This window comes from Nicotiana tabacum, chromosome 10 (assembly GCF_000715075.1).
Source record: "Nicotiana tabacum cultivar K326 chromosome 10, ASM71507v2, whole genome shotgun sequence".
Classification (NCBI taxonomy): domain Eukaryota; kingdom Viridiplantae; phylum Streptophyta; class Magnoliopsida; order Solanales; family Solanaceae; genus Nicotiana; species Nicotiana tabacum.
Genome location: NC_134089.1, coordinates 117,502,686 through 117,520,836, shown reverse-complemented (window position 1 = coordinate 117,520,836; position 18,151 = coordinate 117,502,686).

The window sequence follows — 18,151 nt, the reverse complement described above, 5'->3', positions numbered from 1 at the left end:
ACTGTATTCGCTATTTTATTTTCAGTGTATTCAAATGTATTTATATTAACAATATTTTAGTTATTCTTACTACATGTTATTACTGTTGTATTCAGTATACTTCGTTAATTGTATTCACTGTATTTCTATTTATATTTAGTGTATTTACTGTATTTCATTGTATTTTAAAATTAAATATATTCACTGTTTATATTCTATTCTATTTTAATATTTGTATTCAGTATATTTCAATGTTTATATCCTGTATTCATGCATGAATTCAGGTGTATTCAATTGTATTAAAAAGAGAAATTTTTAGAAACTGCTATTGTTTAGTGGCTATTAACTTCCTATAGCTATCATATACATAATTACTTCCTATAGCTACTATTCACTTGTTATGGTAGTGTATTCGCTGCATTCGCGCTGTTGTATTCATGAATTTAGCAGCAAAGCGCCTAAAATTAGGGCAATCTAGCTGTACGCGCATATATTCATATGTATTCGCGCCATGTATTCATGTATACAGTAACGACAATCACCTTAAAAATAGGTATGTCCAGTTGTCTAATAATGGAAATAATATCAATTAGCGTGATACACTCCTAATATAACTCAACAAAATCAATTCTAACATGCCTCATTATCAACACAATTAAGTAGAATGATTTTTTAGTTGTATATAATTGTTGTTGTTACGACCCTAAACCCGAACCCGATCGTGATGATGCCTCTCGTGAAGACAAGGTCAGCCGACGCATTTCCAATTCATTTTAATCAATTTAAAGTAGTACAAATTAAGTCATTAAACATAATAAAATCCCAAAATACGGTGAATAATACACTTTGCGGAAACAACACGGTCTGACATCAGGGTGTCACCAATCATGAGCATCTATCAATATACTACAAATCTGAAGAGTCTACATAGTCTAATACAGAGCTAAAACAGAGAAATTAAGACAAGCGAAGAAGCTCTGGGTTGCGAACGCCGACAGCTACCTAGAGAATCTCCGAATCCGCCTGAGCTGGAAGGATCAACACTCGCTAGCGGGACCTGAAGTGTCTGAATCTGCACACGAGGTGCAGGGAGTAAAGTGAGTACTCCAACTCAGTGAGTAATAATCATAAATAAAGACTGAGAAATATGAAATCATGTAAGGCACATTACAGGCTATAATGAAGCAGTAAAAGCCAGTAAAAACAGTGAATCAGTGAAGATATGTAAAGTCATTTTAGTTCAGTTTAAACTTCATGAAATGCCTTTTTAACAATTAAGCAGGTAAATGACAGGCAACTAGGAAAATAAACACATAAAGGATCGCCCCTCGGGCAATATCATAGAACAATATCAGCCCTTCGGGCTATATCTCACATCACAATGGGTACCCGCGCTCACTGGGGGTGTGCAGACTCCTGAAGGGGCCCCTTACAGCCCAAGCGCAATATCAAGCCATCTCGTGACATCATCACTAGGCTCTCGGCCTCATATCAACAAGCCACTTCGTGGCGTACAAATCTCAGGCCCTCGGCCTCATAATCATAATCAATGTTTCCTCACAACATAGGCCCTCGGCCTTACTCAATCAGAATCTCACAAGCCACTCGGGCAACAGTAAAACATGATGCTCAACCCAGAATATCATTTAAAATATCAATTAAATGTTATAACAGAGTAAACATGGCTGAGTTATGAAAATAGTAGAATATAGCATGACTGAGTTCAAGTATAAAGTCAAACAATGAGGAAATATCAGTAAAAATCCCCTAAGGGTTCAAATAGTCGGCACGAGGCCCAAATATGGCATTCATCCCAAACCATGATGATAGCAAATAGTTTTCAATCAAATATGCAGTAAAACAGTCATTCAGAACGGACTAAGTCACAATTCCCAACAGTGTACGACCCCACGCTCGCCATCTAGCATGTGCGTCACCTCAATATAGCACAATGATGTGCAATCCGGGGTTTCATACCCTCAGGACACCATTTACAATCATTACTCACCTCAATCCGGTCCAAACTCTTGCCCGCGACGCCTTTTCCCCTTGAATCGGCCTCCACTCGTGTCGAATCTATCTAAAATCAAAATCACAACATCAAAATGTGCTAAGAGAACGAAGTCCAAGCGAAAATAATCAATTTAAAGCATAAATCCCGAAATTACCAAAACCCGACCCGGGCCCATGTCTCGGAATTCGATAAATTTTACATCAATAGATTCTTTATCTCCCCACGAGTTCAGACATATCAAAAGTACCAAAATCCGACCACAAATGGTCCCTCTAATCCTCAAGTCTAGGTCTCCAATACCAGGCTCAAGTTTCCCCAATTTTTAACCCTTAAATTCCATTAATTACAGCCATAGTCCGTGAAATAATACCATAGGAACGAGTTTTAGGTCCAAAATTCTTACCTCAATGAAATCTCCTTGAAATCATTCTTCAGATCGCCCAAAAAGCTCCAAAGCCGACTTAGAAATGGTGGAATAGCTCAAAAATCGCGAAGGAATGAATTTATAGGTTCTGGCCCAGGCATTTCGCATCTGCGGCCCTTTTACCGCTTCTGCGGTACCGCTTTTGCGGTCCAAGTTGCCGCTTCTGCGGTTTTCACTTATTCCCCAGCTTCCGCATCTGCGATGCACCTTCCGCACCTGCGCCATCGTAGGTGCGGCTCCTCATCCGCTTCTGCGGCTCTAGCCTTCCTAGCCCCTTTTCCGCTTCTGCGGCTCCTAAATCGCTTCTGTGAGACCGCACCTGCGATCCCTTAGCCGCAGGTGCGGTTATGACAGCAATTCCACACTTCAGCTGCCAAACCAAATTTCCAAACTCTCCGTCAACCATCCGAAATCACCCCGAGGCCCCCGGGACCTCAAACGAAAGCACAAACATATCCCATAACCTTATTCAAACTCGTACCAATCTTCAAAACACCTCAAACAACATCGAATCAACCAAAACATATCGGATTCAAGCCTAAGTTTCCAAAATCTTCCGAATTATTCTTTTGATAAAAAAGTATACCAAACCACGTCTGAATGACTTGAAATTTTGCACACACATCCCAAATGACCCAACGGAACTACTGTAACTCCCGGAATTTCATTCTGACCCCTATATCAAAATCTCACCTACCAACCGGAAAACGCCAAAAATCCAATTTCTCCAATTCAAGCATAAATCTACTTCGGACCTCCAAAAGACATTCCGATCACGCTCCTAAGTCCTAAATCACCTCCCAAAGCTATCTGAATCATCAGAACTCACATCCAAGCCCTCTAACACATAAGCCAACATCCAGTTGATTTTTCCAACTTAAGCTTCCTCAAAAGAGACTAAGTGTCTCAAACCTTCTCAAAACCTTTCCGAACACGAGCCAACCAACCCGATCACATATAAAACCGATAAACAAAGCAATAAGAAGTAGAAACGGGGGAAACAGTGTGGTAACTCATGAGACGACTGGAAGGGTCGTCACATCCTCCCCCTTTTAAACAAACGTTCGTCCTCGAACGAGTCAAGAAACATACCTGAAGCCTCAAACAAGTGAGGATATCTGCTCTACATCTCCCGCTCGGTCTCCCAGGTAGCCTCCTCTATGGGCCGACCTCTCCACTGCACTTTTATTGAAGCTATATCCTTAGACCTTAACTTTCGAACCTAACACTCCAAAATAGCTATTGGCTCCACATCATAGGTCAAATCATCATCCAACTGAACCATGCTGAAATCCAAAACATTAGACAAATCGCCAATATACTTCCGAAGCATAGAAACATGAAATACCGGATGCACACTCGACAAGCTGGGTGGTAAAGCAAGCTCATAAGCCACCTCCCCAATCCTTCGAAGCACCTCAAAAGGCCCAATGAACCGAGGACTCAATTTACCCTTATTCCCAAATCTCATAACACCCTTCATGGGTGAAACCTTCAACAGAAACTTCTCACCAATCATGTAGGACACATCCCGAACCTTCCTGTCAGTATAGCTCTTTTGTGTCGACTGCGTTGTACGAAGCCTCCCTCAATCACCTTCACCTTTTCTAAAGCATCCTGCACCAAGTCTGTCCCCAATAGCCTAGCCTCACCTGGCTCAAACCAACCAACTGGAGATCTACACCGCCTCCCATACAAAGCCTCATATAGAGCTATCTGAATACTCGACTGGTAGCTGTTATTATAAGCAAACTCTACAAGCGGTAGAAACTGATCCCATAACCCTCCAAAATCAATGAAACAAGCACGCAACATGTCCTCCAATATCTGAATAGTGCGCTCGGACTGCCTATCCATCTGAGGGTGAAAAGTTGTGCTAAACTCAACCTGAGTAACCAACTCTCGCTGCACCGACCTCCAAAACTGTGAAGTAAACTGAGTGTCCCTATCTGAAATGATGGAAACTGGGACACCATGCAAACGAATAATCTCCCGGATATAGATCTCAGCCAACCGCTCTGAAGAATAGGTAGTACACACAGGAATGAAGTGCGCAGACTTGGTCAGCCGATCCACAATCACCCAAATAGCATCGAACTTCTTCAAAGTCCATGGGAGACCAACTACAAAGTCCATAGTGATCCACTCCCACTTCCACTCTAGAATATTCATCCACTGAAGCAAGACACCCGGTCTCTGATGCTCATATTTCACATGCTGATAATTGAGACACCGAGCTATAAATCCCACAATGTCCTTCTTCATTCTTCTCCACCAATAATGTTGTCTTGGATCCTGATACATCTTCGCGGCACCCGAATGAATGTAATACCGCAAGCTATGGGCCTCCTCCTGAATTAACTCCCAAAGCCTATCCACATTGGGCACACAAATCCAGCCATGCATCCTCAACACCCCATCAGTACCAATGGTCACATCTCTGGCATCATCATGCTAAAATCTGTCCTTAAGGACAAGCAAATGTGGATCATCATACTGGCGCTCTCTGATGCGACCATATAAGGAAGACCGAGAAACCACACAAGCCAATACCTGTCTGGGCTCTAAAATATCTAATCTCACGAACCGATTGGCCAAATCCTAAACATCAACTGCATGAGGTCTCTTCCCAACTGGAATATATGCCAAACTCCCCATACTCACCGCCTTTCGGCTCAAAGCATCGGCCACCACATTGGCCTTCCCCGGATAGTACAATATAGTGATATCATAATCCTTTAGCAACTCCAACCATCTCCGTTGCCTCAAATTGAGATCATTCTGCTTGAACAAGTGCTGGAGGCTACGATGATCAGTAAACACCTCACAAGACACGCCATACAAAAAATGCCTCCAAATCTTCAACGCGTGAACTATGGCAGCCAACTCCAAATCATGAACAAGGTAGTTCTTCTCATGGGGCTTCAACTGATGAGAGGCATAAGCAATAACTCTACCCTCCTGCATCAATACACACCCAATACCAGCTCTCAAAGCATCACAATACACGATATATGAACCTGAAGCTGATGGCAAAACCAACATTGGAGTTGTGGTCAAGGCTGTCTTGAGCTTTTGAAAGCTCTCCTCACACTCATCCGACCATACAAATGAAACACTCTTCTGAGTCAACTTGGTCAAGGGCGATGCGATAGATGAGAATCCCTGAATAAACCGGCGATAATAACCTGCCAAACCAAGAAAGCTGGGAATCTCTATGGCTGAGGACGGTCTGGGCCAACTCTGAACCGCCTCTATCTTCTTCGGATCAACCTGAATACCCTCGTTGGACACCACGTGCCCCAAGAAAGCCACTGAACTACGCCAAAACTCACACTTGGAGAACTTTGCATAAAGTTTCTTCTCCCTCAATCTCTGCAGCACAAATCTCAAATGCTCCGCATGCTCCTCCTGAATACACGAATACACCAGAATACCATTAATGAAGACTATGAAAAACAAGTCGAGATAAAGCCGAAACACGCTGTTCATCAAATGCATGAACGCTGCTGGGACATTGGTCAGCCTAAAAGACATCACCAAGAACTCGTAATGACCATATCGGGTCCTGAAAACTGTCTTAAGAATATCCAAGTCCCTGATCTTCAATTGGTGATAACTTGAACGGAGATCAATCTTGCAGAACACTCTCGCTCCCTGAAACTGGTCGAATAAATCATCAATGCGGGGCAAAGGATACTTGTTTTTAATTGTTACTTTGTTTAACTGCCTATAATCAATGCACATCCTTATAATGTCATCCTTCTTCTTCACAAATAGAATCAGCGCACCCTAAGGTAACACACTTGGCCGAATGAACCCCTTATCAAGGAGTTCCTGAAGCTGCTCCTTTAACTCCTTCAACTCCACTGGCGCTTTGCGATACGGCGGAATAGAAATGGGTTGAGTGCCCAGCACCAAGTCCATACCAAAATCAATATCCCTGTTCGATGGCATGCCCGACAGGTCTGCAGGAAACACATCGGGAAAATCCCTCACAATTGGAACAGAATCAATACTGGGAGTCTCTGCACCGACATCCCTCACAAAGGCTAGATACGAAAGGCAACCCTTTCCAACCATACGCTAGGCCTTCAAGAATGAAATCACCCTATTGGGAACATAATCAGTCAAACCTTGCCACTCAATCTGTGGCACACCCGGTATAGCCAATGTGACTGTCTTAGCATGACAGTCCAGAATAACACGGCACGGAGATAGCCAATCCATGCCCAAAATGACATCGAAATCCACCATACACAATAATATAAGATCCATTCGAGTCACCAGACCCCAATAGTCACCATACACGGTCTACAACAACAGTATCGCCCATCGGGGTAGATACATGAACATGTGAAACAAGAGACTCACGGGGTGTACCCAAATAATGGGCATAGTATGATGACACATAAGAAAAGGTGGAACCGGGATCAAATAATATAGAGGCATCTCTGTGGCAAACTGAAACAATACTTGTAATGACAGCATAGAAAGCAATAGCATCAGGTCTAGTTGGAAGTGCATAGAAACGGTCCTGACCGCCACCTGATCGACTTCCTCCTCTGGGGCGACCCCTAGCTGACTGACCTCCACCCCTAGCTGGCTTGGGGGTGGTGATAAAGTAACTAGTGCTGAAGCCGATGGTTGACTCCTCTGCTGAGATGAACCCGCAAGACGACGAGGACACTGCCTCCACATATGACCCATATCTCCACACTCATAGCAACTCCCGAGTGCCAGAGAAGGGGACTGAAGGGAACCCCTAGCACCGGAATGACTAGAAGATGCACCTAGCACAGAAGAGCCCTGAACTGATGGAGCACGAGACGAACTCTAAGCTGGAAGGGAACTAAGTGATGACTGGCCCTGATGAGAACTGTGAGAACCATGACTCGATAATGCCCCACGATAACTTGGGCGAGCTGGCTGAGCATGCCTGAAGGGACGACCTCTACCGTGCTGAAACTGACCTCTCAAAGGAGCACCACTATAACTATCGGATCCTCGAGGCCTCTTGGCCTCCCTCTCCTCTCGCTCCTGGCGATGAACTGACTCAATCTCACAAGCACTGTCTATAAGCTTCTCAAAAGTCGTACCAGTCACCATCTCTCTGGTCATAAGAATACGAAGCTGATAAGTGAGGCCATCCACAAACCTCCAAATCCTCTCTCTATCTATCGGAACCAACCAAATAGCATGACGAGATAACTCAGAGAACCTCATCTCATACTGTGTCATAGTCATCTCTCCCTAACACAACCACTCACACTGCCTACGCAGCTCCTCTCTACGAGACTATGATAGATACTTCTCCAAAAAGAGAACGGAGAACTGCTGCCAGGTAAGGGGTGTTGCACCAACGGGCCTACGCCTCTCAAAAATCTCCCACCAAGTGAAGGCAGCTCCAGAAAAATGATAAGTAGTGAAAGCGACCCCGCTGGTCTCCAGAATACCCGTTGTACAAAGCATCCTCTAATACTTATCCAAGAAACCCTAGGCATCCTCGCCCTCTGCACCACTGAAAGTTCGAGGCTGAAGTCTACCAAACCTCTCCAATCTGCGTTGCTCGTCCTCTGGCATGGCAGGAACTACATAGTCCTGAGAAATTGCAACCGGCTGGGCTGGATGCGCCCCCAGTGTCTGAAGTCCCTGCACGACCCGCTCAGGTGTGTGAGTGGCGGGAGTCTGAGTGCCTCCCCCGGCCTGAGAAGTAGCTGCGGTTGTAGTAACTGAGACCGCCTGAGCTAGGCTAGTGCATACAGACAGAATCTGAGCCAAGGCCTCTTAAAGACCCGGAATCACAATGGGCACAGCTGGTGCTGCTGGAACGTCCACAACTGGGACCTGATCCTGAACTAGGGCGGTTGGTGGATTTGCAGGTGCTGCCCTAGCTGCTGTGCAGGACATACCTCTGCCCCTACCCTGACCACGACCACGTCATCGACCTCTATTGGCCACAACTGGTGGTACTGGTGGTCGTCCATCCTAACCGGTAGCGCGTGTCCTCACCATCTGTGAGAGAATAGAATAACAGAAGTTTAGTACTCGGATCAACAGATTCGCACGACAAGAATTTCAAGAATATGAAGTTTTTCCTAAAGGTTCCGCAGCCTCTCGAGCATAAATACAGACGTCTCTGTGCCGATCCGCGGGACTCTACTAAACCTGCTCATGACTTGTGAGACTTATATAATCTAGGCTCTAATACCAGCTTGTCACAATCCTAAACCCGAACTCGGTCGTGATGGCGCCTCTCGTGAAGACAAGGCCAGCCTACACATTCCCAATTCATTTTAAGCAAATTAAAGTAGTACAAATTAAGTCATTAAACATAATAAAATCCCAAAATACTGTGAATAATACAATTTGCGGAAACAACACGGCCCGACATCGGGGTGTCACCAGTCATGAGCATCTATCAATATACTACAAATCTAAAGAGTCTACATAGTCTAATACAGAGCTAAAATAGAGAAATTAAGATAAGGGAAGAAGCTCTAGGCTGCGAACGTCGTCAACTACATAGAGATTCTCCGAATCCGCTTGAGCTAGAAGGATCAACACTCGCTAGCAAGACCTGAAGTGCCTGAATTTGCGCACGAGGTGCAGGGAGTAAAGTGAGTACTCCAACTCAGTGAGTAATAATCATAAATAAAGACTGAGAAATATGAAATCACGTAAGGCACATTACAGGCTATAATGAATCAGTAAAAGCCAGTAAAAAAAGTGAATCAGTGAAGATATGTAAAGTCATTTTAGTTCAGTTTAAACTTCATGAAATGCCTTTTTAATAATTAAGCAGGTAAATGACAGGCAACTAGGAAAGATAAACATATAAAGGATCGCCCCTCGAGCAATATCATAAAACAATACCAGCCCCTCGGGCTATATCTCACATCACAATGGGTACTCGCGCTCACTGTGGGTGTGCAGACTCCTGGAGAGGCCCCTTACGACCCAAGCGTAATATCAAGTCATCTCGTGGTATCATCACTAGGCTCTCGGCCTCATATCAACAAGCCACCTTGTGGCATACAAATATCAGGTCCTCGGCCTCATAATCATAATCAGTGTTTCCTCACAACATAGGCCCACGGCCTTATTCAGTCAGAATCTCACAAGCCACTCGGGCAACAGTAAAATATGATGCTCTACCCAAAATATCATTTAAAATATCACTTAAGTGTTAAAACGGAGTAAACATGGCTGAATTATAAAAATAGTAGAATATAGCATGACTGAGTTCAAGTATAAAGTCAAACAGTGAGGAAATATCAGTAAAAATCCCCTAAGGGTTCAAATAGTTGGCACGAGACCCAAATATGGCATTCATCCCAAAATATGATGATAGCAAATAGTTTTCAATCAAATACGCGGTAAAACAATCATTCGGGATGGACTAAGTCATAATTCCCAACAGTGCACGACCCCACGCTCGCCATCTAGCGTGTGTGACACCTCAATATAGCACTACAATGTGCAATCCGGGGTTTCATACCCTCAGGACAATATTTACAATCATTACTCACATCAATCCGGTCCAAACTCTAGCCCGCGATGCCTTTTCCCCTCGAATCGGCCTCCATTCGTGTCGAATATATCCAAAATCAGAACCACGACGTCAAAATGTGCTAAGGGAACGAAGCCCAAGCGAAAATAATCAATTCATAGCATAAATCCTGAAATTACCAAAACTCGACCCCCGGGCCCACATCTCGGAATTCGATAAATTTTACATCAATAGATTCCTTATCTCCCCACGAGTTTATACATATCAAAAGTACCAAAATCCAACCACAAATGGTCCCTCAAATCCTCAAGTCTAGGTCTCCAATACCAGGCCCTAGTTTTCCCAATTTTTAACCCTTAAATTCCATTAATTACAGCCCTAAATCGTGAAATAATACCATAGGAACGAATTTTAGGTCCAAAATCCTTACCTCAATGAAATCTTCTTGAAATCCTTCTTCAAATCGCCCAAAAAGCTCCAAAAGCCGACTTAGAAATGGTGGAATAGCTCAAAAATCGCGAAGGAATGAATTTATATGTTCTGGCCTAAACATTTCGCATATGTGGCCCTTTTACCGCTTTTGCGGTACCGCTTTTGCGGTACCGCTTCTGCGGTCCAAGTTGCCGCTTCTACGATTTTCACTTATTCCCCAGCTTCCGCATCTGCAATGCACCTTCCGCACCTGCGCCATCGCAGGTGCGGCTCTTCAGCCGATTCTACGGCTCTAGCCTTCCTAGCCCCTTTTCCACTTCTGTGACTCCTAGATCACTTCTGCGAGACCGCACCTACGGTCCCCTAGATGCAGGTGCGGTTATGACAGCAAGTCCACACTTCAACTGCCAAACCAAATTTCCAAACTCTCCGTCAACCATCCAAAATCACCCCGAGGCCCCCCAGGACTTCAACCAAAAGCACACACATATCCCATAACCATATTCAAACTCGTACAAATCTTCAAAACACCCCAAACAATATCAAATCAACCAAAACACATCGGATTCAAGCCTAAGTTTCCAAAATCTTTCGAATTACGCTTTTGATCAAAACGTATACCAAACCACATTCGAATGACCTGAAATTTTGCACACACATCCCAAATGACCCAACGGAACTACTGCAACTCCCGGTATTCCATTCCGACCCCTATATCAAAATCTCACCTACCAACCGGAAAACGCCAAAAATCCAATTTCGCCAATTCAAGCCTAAATCTACTCCGGACCTCCAAAACACATTCCGATCACGCTCCTAAGTCCCAAATCACCTCCCAAAGCTATTCGAACCATCAGAACTCACATCCGAGCCCTCTAACACATAAGTCAACATCTGGTTGATTTTTCCAACTTAAGCTTCCTCAAAAGAGGCTAAGTGTCGCAAACATTCTCAAAACCTTTTCGAACCCGAGCCAACCAACCCGATCACATATAAAACTGATAAAAAAATCAATAAGAAGTAGAAATGGGGGAAATGGAACGGTAACTCATGAGATGACTGGCTGGGTCATTACAGTTGTAATTAACATTTGCATTTAGTGTGTTTCAATATTTTTTTACTGTTGCATTCATTAGATTCAATGTTTGTATTTACTATATTCGCTATTTTATATTCAGTGTATTCAAATGTATTTTTATTAACAATATTTTAGTTATCCCTAATACATGTTATTACTGTTGTATTCAGTATATTTCGTTGGTTGTATTCACTGTATTTCTATTTGTATTTAGTGTTTTTTACTGTATCTCACTATATTTTAAAATTAAATGTATTAACTTTTTGTATTCTATTCTATTTTAATATTTGTATTCAGTACATTTCAATGTTTGTATCTTGTATTCATGCATGAATACAGGTGTATTCAGCTATATTAAAAAAGAGGAATTTTCGGAAACCGCTATTGTTTAGTGGCCATTAACTTCCTATAGCTATCATATACATAATTACTTCCTATAGCTACTATTCACTTGTTACGGTAGTGTATTCGCTGTATTCGCGCTGCTGTATTCATGAATTTAGTAGCAAAAGCGCCTAAAATCAGGGCTGTCTAGCTGTACGCGCATGTATTCATATGTATTCGCGCCATGTATTCATGAATATACTAACGACAATCACCTTAAAAATAGGTATGTCCAGCTGTCTAATGATGAAAATAATATCAATTAACGTGATACACTCCTAATATAACTCACCAAAATCAATTCTAACATGCCTCATTATCAACACAATTAAGTAGAATGATTTTTCAGTTGTATATAACTGTTGTATTTAACTTTTGCATTTAGTGTGTTTCAATATTTTTTTAATGTTGCATTCATTTGATTCAATGTTTGTATTTACTGTATACGCTATTTTATATTCAGTGTATTCAAATGTATTTTTATTAACAATATTTTAGTTATCCCTAATACATGTTATTACTGTTGTATTCAGTATATTTCGTTGGTTGTATTCACTGTATTTCTATTTGTATTTAGTGTTTTTTATTGTATCTCACTATATTTTAAAATTAAATGTATTAACTTTTTGTATTCTATTCTATTTTAATATTTGTATTCAGTACATTTCAATGTTTGTATCTTGTATTCATGCATGAATACAGGTGTATTCAGCTATATTAAAAAAGAGGAATTTTCGGAAACCGCTATTGTTTAGTGGCCATTAACTTCCTATAGCTATCATATACATAATTACTTCCTATAGCTACTATTCACTTGTTACGGTAGTGTATTCGTTGTATTCGCGCTGCTGTATTCATGAATTTAGTAGCAAAAAGCACCTAAAATCAGGGCAGTCTAGCTGTACGCGCATGTATTCATATGTATTCGCGCCATGTATTCATGAATATACTAACGACAATCACCTTAAAAATAGGTATGTCCAGCTGTCTAATGATGAAAATAATATCAATTAACGTGATACACTCCTAATATAACTCACCAAAATCAATTCTAACATGCCTCATTATCAACACAATTAAGTAGAATGATTTTTCAGTTGTATATAACTGTTGTATTTAACTTTTGCATTTAGTGTGTTTCAATATTTTTTTACTATTGCATTCGTTAGATTCAATGTTTGTATTTACTGTATTCGGTATTTTATATTCAGTGTATTCAAATGTATTTTTATTAGCAATATTTTAGTTATCCCTAATATATGTTATTACTGTTGTATTCAGTATATTTTGTTGGTTGTATTCACTGTATTTTTATTTATATTCAGTGTATTTTACTATATCTCACTATATTTTAAAATTAAATGTATTCATCGTTTATATTCTATTCTATTTTAATGTTTGTGTTCAATGTATTTTAATATTTATATCATGTATTCATGCATGAATACAAAACTTCGAAATACATAAATACTGACCAAAAATAATGTATTTATATAAAAGTACAATATATTTGAGTGAATTTGTATAGAATACAATATATTTGTATCATTGTATGTGACTCAAATTAGAAAATCTCGGCGCTTCTGAAACATAAAAACTGGAATTTTCTCTTGGAGTTAGTCCAAATGTGGTTCACTCCATGTTGATCGAAACAAATTGGTTGTTAACCCAAAACGCCTGCTTGATTCTTCAATTGGTCAAATCACAACTTGGCTGTGACTCAACACATTGATTCTTTCTCTATTATTGTTTTGCCTTTATGCAGTTCAAAAAATATTGCAATATCCATGTAGAGAAATCCATTACAATATCCGGCGTAGAAGAAAGTCGTCGTCTCTCTCTATTTAATATTACAATACACCATTGCAAAAATCTGGCATAAAAACTAAGCAGTATAAATCCATTGCAATATCCGACGTACTTGAAGAGAGAGAGAGAAGAAAAATTTTGTTGGGATTTTGAGAGAAAATCGTGTGTTAATTGAAATAAAGATAGAGACAAAACATAAATAGCGTATTTTACGCCTCAATTGTAGTATATACCATAAATACCTTTTTGCTATAAAATATAAAAGGTAGCTATAGAAAATAATATCTTAAAATAATTTTGATTTATAATAAATAGAGTGTATACCTTTGCTAAATGAGGTAAAATTCCTTCAATTATTCAATAAACTCTATCAGATTGGCATGAGTTTGTGTTATATGCAATTGACCCAACTGTTAATTTATTTATCAAAGTCTACTCTATTGGCATACTTTTTGTGTGTTGTTCAACAATTTTTTTTTTTTGAAATTGCAATTTCAACTTCGATCAAACCACCTAAAAGTTTCTCCAAACGATCTCAAATTTAAAATAAATCTTCAAACGCCATAACAAATGACCCCCAATCACCAATTTATTCAAATAATACCAAATCAAGAAGACCCACTTTATTTTTATTTTTTTGAATTTAAGCGCAAATTTACTAATATTCAAACGATTTTAACAATAATTAGTCATTAACTTCTAGTTCTACTCCCAAACAAAAAGTTCAAGCTTCCAATATTAAAGAACTATGGTTTTCTATATGATAAAGAAGACTAGTTTTATAACAAAATTAAAAATAAAAATAATCTTTAAAGATCCATCCTGGGGGGGGGTGATGTGAGGCTAGAAACTCGTGTTTTAGTCGTAGTATTACATTCCAATTACTGCATTTTTACGTGTGCTTAAGCTCAAATGATAGTGAATTATACTTAGTACGTGTTTTATGCCTTGCAGGAAGTGATCCCGAGTTCAAAAGTTAAATCAGGAGCTTGTTGAGAGGCAACCCAATTTTTAACCTCACTAACCCATAATTGTAGTTTAGGATTACTTGAAGTTAGGAGTTGTGAAACTTGTTTGGGCAGGTACAAGCATGAATTGGACATAAAATAAGCACATAATAGAGTCGGGGTGCAACCAGTAAGCTAAATAAGAAAAAAAAAGGCTAGCTATGAGAAAAATACACTATCGCGCCGTTCGCTGCGCCGCATTGTGCGACGAGACAATGCATAATTTATAAAAAAATAAATTAATTCTTTATATTTTATTACCCCCACGTTCAATCCCCCCCCCCCCCCGCGCTTATTGTTTTCTCTGCTCTCCATCCAGAATACACGACCAAGCCCTTCCCCCACTCTCTTTTCTTCTCAAATTTCTCTCTCACACATACCCCCATCCCTTCCATTCATCCTAAAGGTAAGTGTTTCTCTACTCTCCTCTCTTTTTTCTTTGAGTAATTTATTGTAGTTGAGTAGTATAGTTTATTTTGAACTAAACCCTAGGTTGTGTAGTAGTGCTAATTTTTTTTAATTTCTTTGCTTATTTTGGCCATGATTGGTGCTTAACTTGTGAGGTTTCCATTTTGCTTATAATTGTGGAAGATGTTTAGTATGTCTTGATGCTTAGAGAAAATTTTAATGGTGAAGTTGGGTGGAGGTGCCTTAATATTTGTGCAAATTTGAAGCACTTTGTGCCCTTGATGCATTGTGGTGGTGGTAGGATGGTTGATTGGTATGGTTGTGTAGTAATCTTGGAAGAATTAAACTTGAAATTATGATGTAACTTTGGTGAATGCCATGTGCTTGATTAAATGCCTCAATGACATAGAAAGTGACATTGTAGCTTAATGGAAGATAATTGCTATGAGATAATGTGGGGCTACTTGGAATATTCAATTCATGCTTTGTGCTTGTGTAGTGTTGTGTTGTACTTTCTGAAGTTTGTTAGTAGTGCATTAGCATCACTTCTTTTCTTTCTCTTCTTACTTACTAGATTAGCTTCTTAATTTTGTATTTTAAGCTAGAATAGTCTGTGGTTTTGTGATTGTACCATTATGTTGGTGGTTAGGTGGATTGTTGATTGCTTGTGGCACACTTCTAATGGGGTAGTCTGAGTCCCTGATATATATTTTACCTGTGAACATGCCATTAACATAAGTGTGGGGTGGTTACCCCGTTTGGTCTTGTTTTGATTTATGTGTTGTGGCTAATATTGTTCGTCTTGTGCAAGTACAATGTCTCACCACCCGAGCAAATGCTCTAACACTGGTTCTTCTGAGGTTTCGTCTAGTAGCCGTCGCGGTGGGAGACGGGCACCTCCCCCCGCCCCAATGGAGGAGGAAAAGGAGCACTTTGACCTTAATGCGGATGAGGTGCCAGAGTGCAAATATGGTATACGGGCTGCCCCAGCCCATGCTCGATGCTGGTTCCAGATATTTATCCCAGCGGCGCCACCAGAGCCTGAGGTTGCTATTGACGATGGGAAGTTGTCCCAAAAATATAGTGAGATATACAACATCATTCGGGCTTTGGGTTTCGACAGTCTGTTCCGTCCTGGTGATGCGGTGAATGTGACCTTAGTCAAAAAGTTTTATGCCAACTGGCAACCTGCGGCTAACCCGGATACTATGTACGAGGTGCATGTACGGGGTAAAGTGATTCCTTTCTTCTCCCAGGTGATCAATCAGATTATGGGTTTCACAAAGCGTTCCCACAAGCTCTTTTAGAGGTTTCTCCGTCGATCAGACTATTCGGCTATCCGCCGACTGCTATGTGGGGTTGACTCTTCTGCCGCATGGTCATGAGATGCAAATGAGTTCCATAAGGACATAAGAAAAGTACATTCCAGAGGCCAGCCAGGGTTGTTTTACAGTTGATTACTGCCAAAATCATACCCACTCAGAGTGGCACTGATGTCCCACGACTGAAAGTGTGTTTGATCTATGCCTTGTTGACATGGATGCGGGTTGATCTTAGCAAACTCATGCTGGAGCATATGGCTAGAGTGCGACCACTTGAGGCCCACTGTCTATATTACCCGAGTATGATCACTCGATTGTTGTGAGCACACCATGTAGAGGAAGTGTTTCACTATAACCGGACTATTTTAGTGACATATCCTATTAAGGCGTATGATGTTACGTCGGTGATAGACCCCCTACTACTGCTGTTAATTCAGACCAAAGGATGGTCTGCGTTGAGGAGACACTACAGCTACTATTTGCTGACTTGAGCCTTCGTGTTGTTCGAGGGAAGGCCGATTTGGAGGAGTTACAGCAAGATCACCCCCTTTTTGCTATCACTCAGCAGTGGTTGGGGTTGACAAGAGGAGGACAACTGCCACTAGATGAGGATGTGAACTCCGTTTCCTCCTATGATGAGGAGTATTTCCGCACCTTCGAGGGTGCTGATGATTAGGCCTTGGGCCTCAGGGAGTCACTTTCTTTTCACTCTTGATTTTAAGTGTGGAGTGGGGTGCTCCTATTTGATTGTACCTATAGTTTATTTATTTGCCAGTTGGTTTTGTTTGATTTGTTTCTTGCTTTCGTAGATACTGTGCTTTGTAAACTATAATTCTGAACTCTATCGGTCTGTAATAGTTAGTAATTAAGTGTTTAGTCAACTCTTACCGATGATGGATTTCGTCGACTGGTTTCTTGAGGGAGATGAGTCGAAAGAAAAAAAAAGCAAAAAAAACTTATATATATTTGAAAATCCAAAAATATGTCTTTTATTTTAGTTTTATTTAGGTAGTGTAACAATTCCCCCTTGGTTTTTCTTTGTACCGCGGTTCTTTTTCAAGGGTTTTGCTTGAACCGAGTGTAGTTAGATCTTTTTATTTTTAGGAATTAAGAATCTTTAGTCAGAAAGCTAATTTAAAGGATCAATTTCCCTTAACTACATATGCCTTGAGAGTGGTAAGTGCCTTAGTTGTGACACCTGGGCTCAATTCTTGACTCTTAAATAAGTGCCTTAAAGTGTGTGATTATAACCGTGCTTAACGGCTTTGGATAGAGCGTCTTGATGAGTCCGATCCTGAGTGAGTTATGTGTCATGTGTGTGTAAGATTTTGCATTATTCGGTGCATTGCATTTGATGTCTAGAACTTGCCCCATGTGTTTGCAAAGCAAAATAGTAATTTTGTTCAATCTTGGAAGTGATATAGGCGTTTCTTTGTTGAACCAGATATGCATATTTTACCCGCCTAATATTATGTAACGTAGTTAACCCCTTTGAGCATGTAATCCTATTTTTTGGCAACCATATTACAAACCTTGCCCAATTGTTTGAATTGACCATATATTTGAACCTTTTTACCTCTTAGGAGAACTTGAATTGTAAGGAACCTTGCAAAGGTTAAAGTGTGGGGGTGTTGATGGATTAGCTTTTGAATGAAACTAATAAAATAAGGAGAAATGTGCACTATTTTAAAAAAGTAAGAGTTACTTGAATTGAAAAAAAAGGGAAAAAAATAATTGTATTGTTGTGAAAAAATATATATTCTTTGATAAGTGGTGACCCT